The following is a 19,598-nucleotide window of genomic DNA, read 5'->3' on the forward strand; positions in this document are numbered from 1 at the left end:
TGTGACAAAGCAAACATAAAGGAGGAATCCAGCTGCATGGTCTTCATTCATCAAGTTTTGGTTTTTCTTGACGTCAGTTTGATTCCGTTTCCGATCACGCCATCTTCACGTTTAAGTTAACGGAGTCACTTCACCTCCGGTTCCTTTACTCAAATAGTGAAGGATAAGGAGCAGAGTAAAATGCGTCGTTTGAAATATCCTACGTTTGTGACGCTGCTACCACCATGGGGGGGGGGAAGTCTCACTGCCCCCCGCACAGCTAATAACTTGTAGCTGTTGTATTAGCTGTTAATAACTTAACAGCTAATAACTAAAATGTAGTATATCATGCTCTTCTTAAGCCTTTCAGAGTAAACTATATCCAGTAAACTATATTTTTGCAGCTCATTTTTCTACCCAGAAATAAGACAACGTGATCTCTGAGGCTCCGCCTTTCTCTCTTTGTGGGTGCCGCCCATTTCATGACATCATCCTAGAGCTGGCCTCAGCAGTGTGTCTGCGTTTCTCCCATGAAAAACAAACAAGATCTGAACTTTTGCAAAGATGGATGCACAGATTGTTCATATAAAAGGAAAGCGTTTAGCCGATTATCGCAAGTTCCACGGAGAATGGCAGTGCAGACTCTTCCTGGAAGAGGCGGGTCCTCAGTTTGTGATGTCACAATGTGAGAACCTACTTGTTTTTGTGGATTGGGTGGGGCTGGTGCTCAGACAGCAGGTTTTTAGGGGGAATTCTCAGAAATGCATGAATGGATCAAAATAGGAATGAACACACTTAAATGCTCAACAAAGTGGATTTTGCACGATGTAGACCATTTAAAAAATGACAGACTTTTTGATCTCGGCTAAAAACTGCATAATCAGACTTAGAAGACCCCTGGGAACAATTTTACTGTAGAAATTTTGTTGGAGTAAAAAGCCCTTTACACCAGAGCTTGAGCTCCAGCGCTGACTTTCTGTCGACTGCAGTAACTCTACGCGTTTACTCGGCGTACTTCCAGGGAATTCAGAAGCGGAGAAAAGCAACATTAAGCTGATGTGCAACACTTGATTGTTGTAAAGTGTGGGTTTTTTGGGTGTTGCCGGAGTTAAAAGGTTACACTATAGTCACAGAAATGGAAAATGTCTAAAGTCAGGGTACATTTTCTGGAAGGAAAGTTTTGACATGTTTAGATTTTTTTCCAGCGATTCTTAAATAATTAAATAAAAACATCAACAGATCAGAAAACTATCTACAGATAAAAGCTTCTGTTTCTTCAGAGCTGATCTTTTCCATAGGAAGATGATTTTTCAGCTTTAACCTGCTTTAAAAACAAATTTAGACTTTCAATGATTGAAAAACCTGCTTATGTTATGCAGCATCTACAGTCAGGACCATCAATATTTGGACAGAGACACATTCTTTCTAATGTAGTTTCTGTACATTATCACAGTGAATTTGAAATCAAACAACTCAGATGCCATTGAAGTGCAGACTTTCAGCTTTTATTCCATGGGTTGAACAAAAAGATTGCATAAAAATGTGAAAAACTAAAGAATTTTTTAAACACAATCCCTTCATTTCATGGGCTGGTAAGTAATTCAACAAATGACTTCCATGCTATCGCATGGGCAGGTGTGGGCAATTCCCTTGTTATGTCATTATGAGTGAAGCAGATAAAAGGCCTGGAGTTGATTAGAGGACTCGAGCTTCATTTGGAAGATTTTGCTGTAAACAGACAACATGCGGTCAAAGGAGCTCTCCATGCAGGTGAAAGGAGCCATCATTAAGCTGAGAAAACAGACAAAAACCATGAAACCAGAAACTGCTACAGTATTAGGAGTGGCAACATCAACAGTGTGGTCCATCCTGAGAAAGAAAGCTCTGGTGAACTGAGCAACGCCAAAAGACCTGGACGTCCACGGAAGACAACAGTGGTGGACGATGGCAGAATCATTTCCATGGTGAAGAGGAACCTGTTCACAACAGCCAACCAAGTGAACAACACTCTCCAGGAGGTAGGCGGATCAATATCCAAGTCTACCAGAAAAAGAAGACTGCATGAAAGTAGATCCAGAGGGTTCACTGCAAGATGCAAGCCACTCAGAAGCCTCAAGAATAGGAAGGCTAGATTGGACTTTGCTAAAAAGCATCTAAAAAGTTCTGGAAAAACATTCTTTGGACAGATGAAACCAAGAAAAGTATGGAGAAGGCGTGGAGAAGCTCCTGATCCAAAGCACACTACATCATCAGTAAAACACGGTGGAGGCAGTGTGATGGTCTGGGCCTGCATGGCTGCTAGTGGCACTGGGACACTAGTGTTTATTGATGACATGACACAGGACAGAAGCAACCCAATGAATTCTGAGGTGTTCAGAGACATACTGTCTGCGCAGATCCAGGTGAATGCAGCCAAACTGATTGGGCAGCGTTTCATAATACAGATGGACAACGACCCAAAACATACAGCCAAAGCAACTCAGGAGTTTATTAACGCAAAGAAGTGGAACATTCTTGAATGGCCAAGTCAGTCACCTGATCTGAACCCAATTGAGCAGCATTTCACTTGTTGAAGACTAAACTTCAGACAGAAAGGCCCACAAACAAACAGCAACTGTTTGCCGCTGCAGTAAAGGCCTGGCAGAGCATTCAGAAGGAGAAAACCAGCATCTGGTGATGTCCATGAGTTCAAGACTTCAGGCTGTCATTGCCAACAAAGGCTTTTCAACCAAATATTAGGAATGACCATTTGGTTTTCACTTATTTCATTTGTCCAATTACTTACCAGCCCATGAAATGAAGGGATTGTGTTTAAAAAATGCTTTAGTTTTTCACATTTTTATGCAATCTTTTGGTTCAACCCATGGAATAAAAGCTGAAAGTCTGCACTTCAATGGCATCTTAGTTGTTTTATGTAAAATTCACTGTGGTGATGTACAGAAACTAAATTAGAAAGAATGTGTCTCTGTCCAAATATTGATGGTCCTGACTGTACACAGATTTGCTCCCAACATGTTGGGATCAGTCCCTGGGATGACGGGAATCTCCAGCTCCCTGGAGCACCTCCTCCCTGTAGTCACCTGCCAGCAGATACCAAAAACGGAGGCTGTGACCTCGGGGGAGGCCGCAGTTTCTGCAAAGCAGTAGTCGAGTAACGCCGTCCCTGAGTGCAGGACAGCTCTCAGGTGGAGATTCTGATAAATGGTTTGATGCTCTTTCAGATCTCCTTGTTCTTCCTGTTGACATTTCAGCCGTGGCCTTCAGCGCTCGGTTAAATAAACTCAGATCAGGAGGAACCTTTACAGTAAATCCGTGATCCAGGAAACATTACAAAGAAACTCAAATCCCAGCTGAAAAGCTGACAAACAAACAGTGAAGACTCTGGCAAAGATCCTTACTGAGGGCTTCCTCCTGCCTCTTGACACACTAACGTGAATTAACTCACAAACCCTCAGCTCAGCTTTCAAAGCCGCGCTGCTGAAAGGGAGGGATTTCCAAATTGGAGTCAAACAGAAGCTGACATCAGGCTGACACGTACTGCTCCCCCCTTTGTGCTTTGACAAAGTCCTACAGGTGGGGACACAATAGTGGATCACCTGACATCCTGTGGCATGACGGGGGTATTTCTGAGTGTAAATGTAGCTGCAGCCGCATGTCTGTGCTCCGCGCACAAACCAGTGAGGCTCTTAAAACCCTTTCAGGGTCGGCCACCTCCACCTGCTGCAGCTTTGGAGAGGCTTGAAGGGGTGGGATGGGAACAGAGGGCATGTCTGGGAGTGTGGTTTTATCTGTGAGTCCCTTCAGCCGGGGCAGGTTCTGGTTGGTCAATGAGGATGGTTTCATTCACAGTCTGACTGTCCGTCAAAAAGTAAAACTTCCTCTGTTTACCTTTTGTCAGTGAAGCATCACGTCCACAACAATTCTGATTTAATAAACCAGATGGCCTTTACAGTTTCATAAATCTGTCTGATATAAATGCAGTGGTGTTTTCCATTTAGCAGAGACAAGGTTTATAGTTAAGATGAACATTCTGGTTACACCAAAAAGGCATTTTTAAAGACCCACCGTGTCACAAAGTCTTATGTCTGTAAACGTGTGTGGAGATTGCTTTTCACATGTGCATCAGAGGTCAAATCTATAGGAGGATGCAGAATGTTTCTAACAGAAGAACCCTAAAAAAATAGAAAAAGAAAAAGTTGTGTTGTGAAAAACAAGCATTCCTCGCAAAAATTAGAGCATAAATGCTGATAAAAAATGGAAAGAATGAACATTTTGTAAGAAATCTATGATGTCAACATACTAAAAGCTTTCAGATGAATAAAAATGTGATTGTCCCACCTGCTCACTGAGCCGTCAGCGGTCCACCTGCACATGAACTCATCCCCTTACTTCTCTGGGCAGAAGACTCCACTTTGGCAGAGACTGTTTGAGAAATCCTCGCTGTTACACTTTGATACCTGAGGAGGAGGACACGCTGGCCCCACAGGTGAGTTCCTTCTCTGACCTGATGCAGTGCTGATGCAAAGCTAAAGGCTAACACTGAGCTGCTACAGTACCCATCAACACCCTTATGGAGGCAGAAGGAGGAATTTGGGTTTGGTGCTTTAACAGTGTTGTTCTTCATCTGAAGAGGATTTTAGTAAATGTCTGTGTGGTAAGGAAAGCTTTTAAGGAGGGTGAATGTTCTACCCTGTTGATTCGTTTGACATTCACCTGTGGAAGATCTGAGTTTTGGCATGTTTAAAGCCCCCACTAACATGCTCACTGACAAAGCCATATGATGCTCTCCAATGCCCCCACCTCCCTCTCCCCTGCCCCCGCCCAGCTATCTCCTCCTTGGGAACAATCCTGCAGTGTCAGGGAACTGTGTAGGTGTGTTGCGGTGTCAGCTGCCATGCTGTTTATTATTGGTGGTCCTAACTTTAGGAGGCTCCCAGGCCATCACTAACAACTGTGTAAATCTGCTAGAGAAAGGAAAACATAGCTGGTACTACAGGAATGTTTAAGGGGGGGGGGGGGGTGTCTTTTTTCTACTTGGTTCCACCAGTTTCTGAATATTCCTTAAAAAGGCCTGTGGAAGTATTTGGAGGATGAGGAGGTGTCGCTGCTTATTTGACTTGGAAGGGACTTCACACAGCCAGCTTGAATAACAGTTGCAACAGTAGAAACCATATGTGCCGAGGTGTCATGCATCTGCGGGGATCGCTGCAAGTTACACATTCTGCAGGCTACACTGTCCAGACTCAGCTCCCTGAGCAAGGGGGTTTATGGGAAATGAACCGCGTCAGCACAGCCACCAACATACACCAGGCACGGTCAGTACCATGACAAAAGCAGGCTGGGACTTTTGTACAAACGGGTTTTTTTACTAAAAGTTAACGCAAAACTGCTTCTTGGCCTCAACTCTTATGCTGTTGGAAATCCTGCTCTGTTCTGGTTTGAGAGGAGCCACATTTGTCAGGAACTTGCCTTCGTTGGATTAGCAGCAGAGCTAAGGATGGGGGTTGAGAAACAACTTGTTCTGCTCTTTGTGGTCATGTTTGAGCCTCTGGTGAAGGTGCTCCCAACACCTGATTGGCCTGTTTTTGTTCATAAAAGGTCACAGGAACGGTTCCAGGCATGACAGGGAGAGTTTGGGGTTAGTTGTGTTCTAATTTAGACCTGCTTGATGCTTATGCAGCTGAAGTACTGCTTTGCCTTGGGGAGTTGTTGCACTTTTGGTTTATGTTCTTGTTGTCTGATGGGTAAAATCGTTTGTTTTTGCTTTTTTACTGAGCAACTTTTTCAAAAACCTTGCCTGTTCTTGTTGGTGGGCAGTGCCTCAAAATCATCATATAGATCATTTTTTTTGGACACAAGCTACGAAGCCCATCGAGACGACTGTTGTTGTGAATTTGGACTATACAGATAAAATGGAATTGAATTGAAATGAATTAATTTGAATTAAAGTAGAATAACTGTCTGATAACTACGTGTTATTTTTAAGTTGACTTAACTAAAAAAATGATTTATCTTAACTGAAGCAAATAATTAAGTTAGATCAAAGTAAATAGTTTATTTTTCCAACATCCATATGTGGTCTATTCATCCTCTCACGGTGGAAAAAGTATTATCTGAGCTTCTTCATCCACTAAATCATCTTCAAATGGACACGCCATGCTGCTTCACCTCTCTGAAAACAAACTAACCTACTAAACCTGCTCCAGACCAGGTTATGTTCAGAGCATGAGTTGCTATGGCAACTTGACATACCCTGAAACATACCTCTGTTTTTGGAACTGAAAACTGAGGTTGTCAACTTCCGTAGCCTCAAACTCACCTTGGGAGCTAGCATAACCTGCTTTCTGGAAGACCCCCCTGGAGGAGGGGGCGTATGTAACACTGTTTACTTCCGCATTGGTGTTCGGATGACAGGTTCATGACGTAAGGTGACATGAACCAATTCCGTCTGTTCCCCCAGGGTGGGGGACCAAACCTGGCAGGTCAAGCCCATAAAAATGACCTGAGATGTCTCTCTCGCTCAAAAGGGGCTGGTGCAATGGGGTTTTGGTGGCAGTTAAAGGTGGGTTTCTTGGCAGCCTAAATCCTGGTCCTGGAACTGGGCTTATGGGACACGCAACATCACCTCTCTGGGAGGGGAGGAGCCTGAGCTTGAGTGGGAGGTCGAGAGGTCCTGGCTGGATAGGTAGGCTCACCTCCACGCACAGCCTGGGCTCTGAAAGTCAGACCGTTGAGGGGTGGCTGTTTGAAAGGTAAATGACTGTGTGACTGACTTACATACTTAATGTCTCTTTTCTACCAAACAGCTGTGTGTGTCTTCATTCGATCAGTGTGTAAAGGATGACTGCATGTTGTTGCCGACTGGAACCATGGAAACCTGAGGGAACCAATGATTCTCCTGACTGCTTTTTGAGAAGGTGCTGCTGTCTGTGTCCAAAATCAAACCTGCTTCCAAACTGAAGTCGTGTTCATCAAAATAAATCTACCTACCTTCAGTTTGTGAGGTCACAGTCAGAAATATGTGTTTTCAGTGCAAACAAAATGGTTTAAACTCATCATACATTCAGCAGATCCAGTTTGTCACTGGCAACCATCCCTTTTTGTGCACTTGGTGAAGACCAAAATGATCCAGAGACAATTTCCTTCATAATTACAGGGTGTGTCAGTGGACAGATGTCTTGGCACTGCATGACTATTCAAAAGGGTTTTGTTCTGTTCTGTGTCGTGTTCAGTGTCATATCTGTGTTCTTTGAAAGCCCTAAAGCTCCATTAGAAAACTCCCTTTTCTATAAACCCTCAAACTGGGGAAAACTCCCAGCACAGCTCCAATAAAGCCAGAGGGTTGTAGGATGAAATGTATGCATTTCAAAGTATCCTTGATTGCTTGTTGAGACTGAGAGATGGACACAAACAGGAGGTTTGATTGTGTGGCATTTAATTGATCGGTAATCGATTAAAAAGGGTTTTAGCATTTGTTGTGCCCAACATTCCCACCGATAAACAGACTGCTGGGTGTTTGTCTGGGAGGCAGGGAAACCCATCCAGCAGCAGGTGTCCTTGTGTTGAGCTTGTGAAGCAGCTAATAGCGGAGAGCTACGCCCAGTGAGGTTAGCCATGGAGGCAGAACAACTGTGGCCACATACCAAAAGGGGAAGCAGCTCAGTCAGTGAGGAAGCAAAGCAGCTCGTTCAACCCTCGCCTGCGTTGACTCCTGTCTTTTCAGAGAGGCCGCTGGTAAAGCCATCACCACAAAATAAGTGGCTTGAACCTGCACACTTCAAATTACAGGGCACTGAAAATCAGAAAATGCTATTCTGCTTTTCCCAATTGATGCCTAAGAAATTCTATTAAAACCTCCACAGATGAAAGCGTGATGCAGCGTCGCTCTTTTCCCTCCATATTGGCGGGGGTGGGGGGGGACTGTGGTCCACACAAACTGAGCCCGGGAGGTTCATGGCCGCATTCAACAGCAGAAAAGGAAAACAGTGGATCGGATGAAGACATTATCTGTATCGGATCCACGGTTGTTTTTTTTCTTCTGTTACTGACCGACGAGGAAGAGGAGCTCTTGTGGTTTGCGGCGCCTTCCGTCTGGGAAACCAGGGTTCGAATCCGGGCTGCTCCCTATTCTCTTCTCTGCTTCTGTGCCGGTCCCAAGCCCGGATAAATTGAGAGGGTTGCATCAGGAAGGGCATCCGGCGTAAAACATTGCCAAGTTAACCATGCGACTCATCCTCGAAAAGAGAGGTTGTTTCGCTGTGGCGACCCCTGATGGGAACAGCCAAGAGAAAGAAGACTGACCGATGAGGAAGATGAGGGATGTGACTGAAGGAGGCGAAGAATCACAAAAAAGTTAAGCAAAAACCAGTCTAGAACAAGGGGGGGCAATTCAAGGCTTCGAGGGCCGGTGCGTCTCCAGGATTTCCAGATATTCTTGCCCTACCCATGGCTGATTACCTGGTTCAGGTGCGTCCAGCCAATCAGAACATGCCAGAGCAGGGTATGAAGGAAGACATGCAGGAATGTGCCTGACCGGTGCCCACCTCTGGTCTAGAAGAACACAAAAACTGAAAAGCAAGCAACAAGTTTCTGCAAAATCTTTTAAACTGACTGAGCTTTGGGGAAACACAGTCTGTGTCCGCTGTCCCAAAACAGTCTGTACCAAAGTCTGACGCCAGTGTTTTAGGTGTCAGACTGAAGATCGCTCCGTCACACGAGTCATCTTAAGCACCTTTGATGGTTGGAAGGTCGGGACGACTGAAACAGCAGGCTCCATTCAGAAGGACGGTGTATTAGTACAACACTGCTGAAGATCTGGAAACCTCAGGGGGGAGCAGATGACTTGCTGCACACACCTGTGGCTGATGACCCCCCCAGGAACAAGATCTCAGCCACTTACACGTCTTTATGCGGAGCCCTGCAACAAAAAGGCGTAAAGATGTTGCTTTCCTACAGTCAATTAGTCACATTGGAGAAGAAATTATGGGTTGGGAATAGTAGGCGGGTCTGGCACATGTGGTCACAACACAAAACAGTCAAACGCTTTCTCAGCTACAGATTTCAGACACCAGAGTGACCGAGCAAGCATATCTATTCCCTCCCTCCACATTCCACTGGCTTTTAAATTACCAGTGGGAAGAAGAATACAAGTTTGACCTTAAAAACACGTCAAAGCTGTGCTGCAAAGCTGCTGTCCACGCATGCATTTGCAGAGTCCTATCTGAGGAATAGGACTGCTAGAATCACGGCTTTACCTTGCTGACTTATGCACGGTTTAATTTTGAAAGTTACAGTTGTTTGGGATTCAGCTGGATGGACCAACAAACTGCAGGATGGAACGGTCACTGGTTTGGTAAACATGAATCAAGAATCTCATGATAATTGTAATCCAGCTCAGTGGATTGAATTTTAGTCCTCAACCTGTTTCCATGTGTGACGTGGGACATGACCAACGTCTTTACCAACCTGATCCAAGTAAACTTCATGCTGGTGCCATTGACACAGATTCAGAAAGGCAAATGCAAAGTGGCAAAACCTGACACACAAAGGTGGAGGCCCGCCACCGCAAAAGGAGACAAAGACGGCTTTTTGCTCATGTAAATGTTTGTTGAATGCCAGAGGCAACTGTGATTGTGACACACTAGCTGCACTGGCTCACTTTAGTGCCCGTGTCACAGAGAACACGGCCGTTCGGATCGTGCCAGAGGCTCCCTGGTGTTGCTGTCATCTGCTCCTCACTGCAGATGAGCTGCACCTGTACCTGTATGCACCTGTGTCATTGGGGTTTTTATGAGCAGCTAATGTCCTTAAGTGAACACATACCCCGGGCTGCTGTTGGTTGGGTAGTAGGGTAGTAGAATGTTCTTTTGGTGTCATGGTTTTCAAATCATTCAGACAAATCACTGCATCCTGGTGTGAACGATTGTAAACTGACACTGCTGTTAAGCAATGGTTCAGGCGTGAGGGATGTCAAGAACAAAGCTGCCTTTTTTTACCTTTTTCTGAGAGCACTCCCTTCCTGTTATTTAGAACGGATGTTTGAACAGATTTTTGAGGGAGGCAAATACATGTTACCCTGTGCAGCTGCATCTGCACAGATGCAGCCATGCCCTGGCACTCAATTCTGGCGACAGTAACCACATGACGAACATCTACTGCCAGTAAACACATTCCAGTCCTTCACATTTAAAGAGCCAGCAGGATTTTCTATAAATATGACTTTTTTAATGAAACAAACACACTAACTGTTCAGGTCAGCAACAAAAAAGATGAGTGGAATGAAAGTTCCCACAGCTGGAAAGGCATCAGCATCTGCAAGAACACCGACGTCAGCTGAGTGCTTTAAAAGCTGAATTCTGTTGTTTTCTTGCTTCCCAAGTTACTGGAGGTTGTTGACATTGTCACTGCTCTGAATCTCCATCAGAGTTCACCCGTCTCTCCCTCTATTTACACTCAATTTAGATTAGATTTAACTGCTTATAAAAGTTCATTTCACATCCCAGACATCATTGCAACACATTCATGTAAGAAAAGGAAATCTCATTAAAATTATTTCACTGTCAGAAATTATGTACAAAAAATGAATTGCTTATTGATTATAATCAGAAGGCATTTTATATCATCAAGTCCTCTCCTCTCTATACGTTTTTTGTACATTTTAATCCCTTAATGGATCCTTGTGCATCATTTAAAGCCAGTGCCTAACCTGTTCAAGAGATTAGGGTCACACTGATGCAGAACCCAAAGAAGATACAGACTTAGCTAGATAATTAAATATGTTTTTCAGTTCAGTGGAGTTTAACAAAATAGATATGTGGAGTCTGAGGATTTCTGAATTCTCCTGACCCGTAGAACAGTGGAGACAGTAAAACAGAACGTTTGCTTTGCAAACACAACGGCAAGAACGTCAAAGGAGAAGGGGTTGCTTTTCAGGGATGATGAAAGGAATCTGCAGACTGATGTCCCAGGAAGAAGCTCATGCAGGAGGTCCAAACAGAATTCTGAAGAAAACAGTCAGGGCACGGGGTAAAACACACAGATCAGGGCAAAAGACAGGCCAGGACACTGAAAATGTTCACAGGACTTGTCAGGCTGGAGGTAAAGGCTACAGGCACTTTACACTCTGGCACCAGCTGAAGTAGAGGAAGCCACAGGTGAATGAGTGAAGCCATTACAGAGCAGAGGGAGAGAGAGCCGCTGCCTCCCATAATCGGCTTTATGTGCAATTCTGACGGCATGTTTTAGTAGTTAGAAGAGGGGAGAGCAAACATTATTTCGACTCCAAATTTTTGGTTATTATGGTCATAATAAAGAGCAGTATGATAAAAATCTACAGATATATTCTAGTATTCAGGGTGTATTCAGGCTGGAAAGATCATTTGGTCTGGTTTGAGTCCTGAACCTTGCGTTTGGTCGGTATTCAGACTGCCTTGAAGTGGAAGTTCCTGTTCGAACCAAAGCTTGCAAACAAAATCATGTGATTAAAGATCTATTCAGTCATTGGCCAGAAATTACAAGGGCGGGACAAAGAAATTAGAGGCAGAAATGATGAAAGTCCTGCGCTTTGCAGTCCTTGTCAAAATAATTCCCTGATTCAAACTTTATATGTCTCTGACTAATTCTGAACGTCTGTATCAGCGTCAGATTGAACACTTTTAACTGCTGCTTTGGTCCAGTGGAGTCAAGCTGCACGGCGGTTACTGAGGAGACGACGTCTAAGAAGGTACCCTGGTGAGTTTTTATGACGTATCGATGGTCGGAAAAACAGTGTGCGTCACGTTAAAGTTGTTTTAATGAGCCTGCATTCATCCAACCACATTCCAATGAGTTGCTGTGTCTCATCGTTGTGGTTCATGAGTTTGTTTTAAGAGATCTCTGGTAAGGGTCTACAAGGTAGCTTTTAGGATGGTGTCACAGCGGCGCGTGTTGGTTAACGCCACACAGAAAAGCATGTAAGAAGCGTTTTCAGCGGCATTAAAAGAAACCTTCTAACAAATAAACAGCTGGACCCTTTTTCTTCTGATAAAAAGACAATTGTTGCTTTACTTTTGACCGCGGTTCACCGACTGGCCACGACCTGCTGCGGTGGCCATCTTGGTCCAGTTGTTCTGCTCCGAGGACGGTTTGTATCCAGACTAAGGACACTCAGAGTGAACCGAAGCCCAGTCCGATTGGAAACGAACCGAGACCACCTCCAAAGATGGATCCCAGAGTGGGTCCTGATCCCGGACCAGGGTCTGCATTCAGACGGAAAATTTGTTCCGGATTAATGGGATGTATACATTTGTTGTTGGACGGGCGGGAAAGAAACAAGATAGTGGGATGTTAGAGATGGGGGATAAGGGTATAGAGGAAAGTTGAGGGGGATAGAAGGGGGTAAAGGGGGTTGGCAGCAGTGGTAGCCATGGCGCCCCCACCCACATGGAGAAGCAGATAAAGGGAATCCACACAACGGGGAACGTCAGCCACCCAGACCAGGGCCGGAAGGACCACCACAGGGGCCCCCAGCACCAGAGACCAGAAGGGCACGGGTTGATAGCACAAGAAACACAGAACAGTCCCCCGCTGTACCCGGGGCCCAGTCTCCACCTGCCATAGAGACGAGCAGCCACTCGAGAGTCATGGGCATCCCCTAGGCCTGAACCAGGCCCCCCAAGAAAGACCTGCCTCACGCTCCAAACAACCACCCACCTGGGAAGTTCAGCACAGTTTAACACATACATTCAGATTTTAAGGATGAAAAGAGAATTAAAGGCAGATTCTTGTTGAACAAAAAGTGCAAAAATGACTCAAACTCATTTTAACTGCTAAAGAAATGATTCGTTTCTCCTGCACACCCTTGGCAAGAACCTGCCTGTGTCTGCTGAGTTGAAGTTCCTGACTTCCAGCACAGAAGCTTCTCCGCCTGTTTAGTTCTTTTTCTTCATGTTTTAGCAGGAGCTGTAAGCATTAAACAGAAGAGCAGACTTCAAAGCTGCTGGGTGGGGAACAATTTCCTCCTGAAACGTTTGGAGATTAGCTTGATCTATGCAAGTCTACCAAAACATGATTTAGAGACATGAAACAATCCCCTTCCTGTTCAAGGCCACTTTACCATGCACTGTTACACAGCGCCGTCTGGGACGTGCCAACACTTGACATGCACAGGATCCCCGAGTGGGATGCTAACATTTGCGGTGCTCGTCTGTCACAGGAGGCTTTCCTTCAAGGTGAACGAGCACTTTGACAGCCACGGCTCCCCCAGCGCATTCTTCTGTGCTGTGCAGCTGCAGATGAGCCGATGCACATGGGGGAAGTCCCGTCTGTCCATCTCGCGCCAACCACAAATACACCATCAAACAGCTGCTGATTGGTCCAGATTCTAACCAATCAGGTGTCTCTGTCTCGTATTGACGCTGCTTGGAGGCAGACGTGGACTGCATGGATCCCTTGGACGGGAACTGTGGACCATGGCAGGACAGTTGGGTCAGACGGGGCATCTCAGAAGCGATCCAGTTTTGTTTTGCAAATGCAAAAATATTTTTGAAAGAAAAATAAAAAAATTAAAAGCAAAGAAAAAAATTGAAAGCAAATCTTCAATATTTTCATTTGCAACTCATAAAGTTTTGTGTGAAATGTGGTGGCATAAATATTACTCCATGCAGACGGGGTTTGGAAATGTTGGCGCTGGTTTGGTGCTTTTTTTTGTCAAAATGACCTTCCACCTATCAACAGGTTTCATCGTGGGACGACAGTCGCTGCGCCCTAACCCTTTTCGTTGCGTTTTTGTATGGACCTACAACCAATGGGGACTTAAAAGTGGTACAGTCCGGTCCAGTATAATAGGTCCATTTCATAATGAAAACGCTCAAAATGCCGGACTGGACTGGACTGTACCAATAGAAACAAGAACAACGATAACACCTCAGTGGCCTTGTGGTTAGAGTGTCCGCCCAATGACTGGCAGACTGGAAGGTCGTGGGTTCAAGCCCAAGCTGAGTCATACTTTAAAAATTGGACCAATGCCTCCCTGTTTGGCACTCAGCATTAAGGGGTTGGATTGGGGTGTGGCTCTGTCTGCAGCTCACCACTCCCCCAGGGGATGGGTCAAATGCGGAGCACAAATTTCTCACACATAGTGGGACTTTAACTTTAACAACATTGGCAAAATGACGCCAATCAAGATGCCGCTATTTGGAGCCAGACGACAACAGTAAGCAGGAAGTAAGCTTGTTGAAAGTCCAGATCCCTTCCACTGAAGGGGGGCTTGGGAGAATCTGTCAATCAAATGTTTCAAACTTTTGAGGTGGGAACCAACGGGCACCACATGCTTTTATTGAAGCATCTGATTGGTCAGTTTATATCTTGAATAACGTGTGATTAAAATTTTAAAAAAAAGTCAAAATTATTAAGACATTAAAAAAGGTTCTTCTGACCATAGAAGGACTGAGTAACAGCTGTCTATTCTCTATTAAAGTCTACGGGATTTGACTCCTGCTTGGAACGCCATGGGGAAGGGGTCCTTCAGTCCAGTTCTCTCATACAGTCAATGGTTTAAACTCAAATCAATTAGCTGTTCAATAAAATGTTGGTGCTCTGTAAGAAACCCAGAGGAAGTGGTTTGTTTAAAGCTGCTGTAAAACTTTAGAGAGACTTTCCCTTTCATTACATGAAAATAATTTTAGACAAACCATTCCAGAAAGAAAATGAAGTGACTGTGTGACTAACATGCTCATATGTTTGGTGTATCTCACAAAATTGTATTATTTGTTACAATCAGAGGAGACGTAGGTGGTTAAACAGCTACAAATTAAAGAGCATAGAAAGATGAATTTCCATTCTGGTAATTAAAGGTTCAGCAGAGGAGAAGTAGAGTCTGAAGAACAAGGTTACTATTAGGTCTTTGAAGAAAGATTTCAGCATAGAGACAACTATATTTAGAAATCAAAGATCAAGTCAGGGGTTTATTTGGGAGTTGAACCATATCGTGAAAGTTGGTGGTTTACTCTCTCAGGTATCCACAGCTGCAGATTCAAAACAAACTCCTGAACTTTTAGAGAAGTGGGATTACTTCTGCTTCCTGATTGGCTTTCCACAACGATGCTAAACAGACCTCAAGCCCTAGAGCAGCTGATGGTGGACTTTGTCGTGTTCCAGAATGCAAAGCCATCTTTCAGGGCTGAGAGGTGGTCACTGACTACAAACTACCCTTTCTATACTGAAGATTTTATTATGTTTAATAGAAACATGAGTCTGTAAACTGTGTGAAGACTAACAGCAACTGGATCTGACCATCCATTCATCCATTTTCTGAACCTGCTTTATCCCTTTTGGGGTCACCAGAGTCTAACCTGGCTGCTGTTGGGCGCAGGTACATCTTGGACAGGTCGCCAGCCTGTCGCAGGGCCACACAAACACACACAGTCACACCAAAGGACAATTTAGAGCAGGGGGCTCATTATGTCGATTGATCGCAAAGGATGTGGCGGTAGCTAATCCATCTCAAAACTCTTCACAGAATTTACTACACTGGACAGAGGATGTTCAAGATGGGTCTCAGTAACTCAGACATTTGTCAGCACTGTGATAATAATCTACCCGACAGCTACATGCACGCACTGTGGTTCTGCACTCCTGTCCAGGCTCTCTGGCAGCAGGTATGTGCCGATTTATCAGTCTGGCTTAAGGTTTCAATCACTGCCTCACCGTCACTTTGTGTGCTTGGTGACATGAGTGCCATCGATATAGAAGAAGGATTAGCATCTATCATTTTCATAACTCTTTGTATTGCCAAAAAAACTATTTTAATAAATTGGAAAAACAAGAAAAATATAAACATAAGTCAACACAGAAATCTGCTGTTTGATCATATCAGCTTGGAAAAAATGTCAGCCCAAAGCTCAAGTAACTTTGAAAGAATTCAGTCTCTCTGGTCTCCTGTGGTTGACTCCATGACTTAGGGGGTGGGGGGCTTGGTCGTCGCTGCTCCTTGCCCCTCTGCTGTGGTTTGGGGTGGGGGTCGGGGCTTCCGGTGCCTGGCGGGGGCGGTGGGGGGCTCCATTGGTCGGGGGGTCGGGTCCGGTGCCTGGGTGGGGCGGGCTGGGGCGCTGCGTGGTCCTCTGGGCTTGGGTGTGGGGGTGCGTGGTGGGGGGGTGGGGTGGTGGTCTGGCTTGGCTTGGGGGGGTGGTCCCTTTGCCTGTGCTGGGGGGGGTTGGCGGGGGGCCCTGCTTGGGGGGGGCAGCGGCGCCGGATGGGCTGCCCATCTGCACCTGGGGCTGGGATCGGCCCTTCCCTGGCTCTGGGACGGGACGGGACAACCCTCTCGGGGCCCCCGGTCGCTCTGGGTGTCACCCGCTTCGGCTGCGGGGTCTGGGGTGGGGTGGGGTGGGGGGCTTGTCGGCCCTGTCCTGTGGGGGGGCGTTCTGGGGGGGAGGGGGGGCCCATTATTGGTACGGGTCGGGGGGGCTAACGGGTCGGGGTCTCCGCTGAGGCAATCGGTGGTTTGCCTCGGCCGGTTGGCCTCCTCGGTCCCGTCGAGGCCTGACCAGAGCTCCTCTAGGGCCGGCGTCTGGGGGTGGGGGCCTGGGCTTGCTCCGGGGGGGGCGACGCTTTCTGGCTCCTCTCTCTCTGTGTGGGGTGGGTGGTGCCGGGCCTGGGGTGTCGGCGCCTCCGGGGGTGGGGCCCCTGGGCTGGGTGGCCCTGGCCCCTTTGCTGGGGGGGGCTGGGGGACGGCTGTTTGACCACGAGGGGACAGTCTACCAGCTGTCCCCAACTTACCCCCTTCCTCATATAACCTCATATTAGGGTGAGGGGGTGGGGGGCCTAGCCTGCGATGCGCCTTGGGGGGGGCTACTTGGCAGTGGCCCCCCTCCTATGGTTGCCGTATGGAGTGGGCCCCCCCTCTTTCGGTTTTATTTGCACCTTAGACATGTAGGGTCCTTGGTAGGGGGGGTGCTTGGACATCACTGCAAGCAAGCAGCAGATGTCCTCCTGGCACCCTACCCGCCAATTTTAACCGCACCTTAGACATTTAGGGCCCCTTGGTGGGGAGGGTGAGGGGACATCACTGTGAGTAATCAGGAGATGTCCCCTTAGTGCCCTACTCGCCAATTTTAACTGCACCCCCCTTAGTACACACACCCCTCCCCCTTCAATATATACACTCAAACATAAACACACACACATGCACACAAACATCCTCTCAAACACCCATACATGCACACACATTTTACAAGGAAGGTGGGACCTGGGTCCATCTGTCCCCTACCCCTTCCCTGGTGGGGGGTGTGGGCCCCTTGGCGATGGCGGCCGTGTCCCTTGGGTGCCGGCTCCCTGGGCCCGGCGGTGCTCTCTCCGCACGGTGGGGGGGTTCATATTACACCTGAGCCGGGGGTGTTCGTGTCCCTGGGGGGTGGGTCCTGGTCCTTGCCCCTGGGCGCTGGGCCCCGCCAAACTTCCAACATGGCCGAGCCTGGTCGGGCCATATTTATAACACCCCTTGTGGGCCACCCTTTTTTCCCCGGGGTTCCCCCCTCCTGGGTGGGGGCGGCGGGCCCCTGCCTTGCTCCTACCTGGACCAACCGTGGGCCGGGTGGGTGGCTGCCTGGGGTGCGGAGCGGGTCTCCCTTGGGGGGTCCTGGCTCGTACCTGGGGTCGGGGCGGGGGGATGCCCGGAACTCCTGGGTGGTGGTGGGGTGCTCGTCTGGGGCTGTGGGCGTCCCTCTCCGGTGGGGCCCAGCATTGGGCTCTTCCGGCGCGGCGGGGGGGCTGCTTTCCTGGCTGGGCTGGGGCGGCGCTCTCTTTCCCTCCGCGCCTCCCTGCTCTCTGGCTCTGGGGGCCTCGCGGTGGTCCTGCTGGCCCTGGCCTGGGTGGCGGTCTTGGTCGCCCGGGGGGCGGTTGTTCCCTGCCTGTTCCCGAGTGGCGTTGGGGGAATTCCGGCTGCCGCTGCTGCTGCGGCGGGGGTCTGGGTGTGGGGGTGGCTGGGCGCTCCTCCTCCTTCTTTTCACATTCCACCATCCATTTTAGAAGAACATAAACACTCACCTGAGCACAGGTCTTAGCTCACCTTTGCACTAATAGTTTGCATGATTGAATGAATGAAAGATTTCACACTAGTTGGTTTTAAGGAATAGGTATGCGTTCGTGAACACTATCTGTTTTGTGTACATGTTGACATGTGGACATTTTTCAGCTAGCAGGTGTGTTGATAATATTTGAGTGTGTGTGAACAGGCCCCGCCCTTTTTGTACTACATTTGAACCGTACCGTAACGATAAACAACCAGTAAACCTGTCTGCTCTATGCTGCTTCATGGTCTTACCCCCTTCCCCTCCTATTATCACCCCCTACCCCCCCTCTCTCTAACGTCCCTCCCTCTTCTTCCCTTCTTTCCTTTTCCGTCCGGTCCAACACCAAAGATTTTCAAACATGATTGAAATTAATAAAGTTTGGCCTCAATTACAAAAGGGGTTTATTCAGACATACCTTTGGTTTGTCTGAAGATTAATAACCCCTCTTGTTAAAATAAAATATGTCCAACACAAGAGGCCCTCAGCTCTCATCTGTTTGCCTAGCTGTTGGACAGGACAAGTTTAAAAAAAAAAAAAAAAAAAAAAAAAAAAAAGGATGTGGCGGTAGATCGCTGGCCATCAAATATATATTTTTAAAAGCAATAACGAATCATCATCCTCGGCATGAAAAACATCACTTGATTGATGTGCAGAACAGCCAATCAAACATCTGAATCATACGTCACTATGTTTAACTACTCTAAGCACTCTCTTTTTTCCTTCGCATCTTCCGGCGGGGCAGGCAGAAGCCCCGCTGCACACCAGGTCCCCATCGGGGACCGCCAATTCACGTGCCTCCTCGTCTGAGACGCCCCGTCGGACCCAGCTGTCCTGCCATGGCGCCTGCTGCCGGGTCCAGCTGTCCCGAGCCCGCTCAGCAAGCAGTGTTGTCAAAAGGGAGGCGTTACGCACGGACCAGGGGCCGCTGTTTGCTTAGCCGCAGTTAGCGCGCTTTAGAAAAAATGTCAGGCAGAGCATGACACGCCATGGCCGCTTTCTGACTTCATAATAAAACGCCTCATCTGTTCTAATCATGCATTAATACAACAATAATATTAATACACACAACAAAGCTATCTCCTCACAAAGATTTGTCGATTCTTACTGTGTAGTTTTTGTTATTAGTACATAAACACAGTACTCTTGACTGATGACAAAGTAGAAGTTGTCAACAAACCTTCTCGCAGTGAGGTGAGACCACTGTTCCACCGCGCAGCCCCCAAATACGATCTAGTACAAAATAAGAGAATGCTGAGAAAAATCCCAAAACAGAGGCTGGCGTTAAAGGAAGAAGAGAGACTAAAGAGAGCTGATGGTAATCCAACAACTTATGGCATTTAAAAAAAAAGGACTGAGAGCAACAATGGTAAACACAAACAGCAGAAGGTGAAAGCAAACAGAACTCAGGAGAAAGCAAAGAACCGAGCACTTTGGCTGAAACTTGAAAGGAAGCAGGAATCTCTGTAACTAACATGAGACTTAAAATACTGCAGGAACACCCAGCATCTGTCACCTCCTCAAAAGTGACCAAAGAAAACTAAAGCTGAGCTGCAGGAAGCCTCAACCGTTTGC

Source organism: Oryzias latipes, chromosome 9 (assembly GCF_002234675.1).
Source record: "Oryzias latipes chromosome 9, ASM223467v1".
NCBI classification, from domain to species: Eukaryota; Metazoa; Chordata; class Actinopteri; order Beloniformes; family Adrianichthyidae; genus Oryzias; species Oryzias latipes.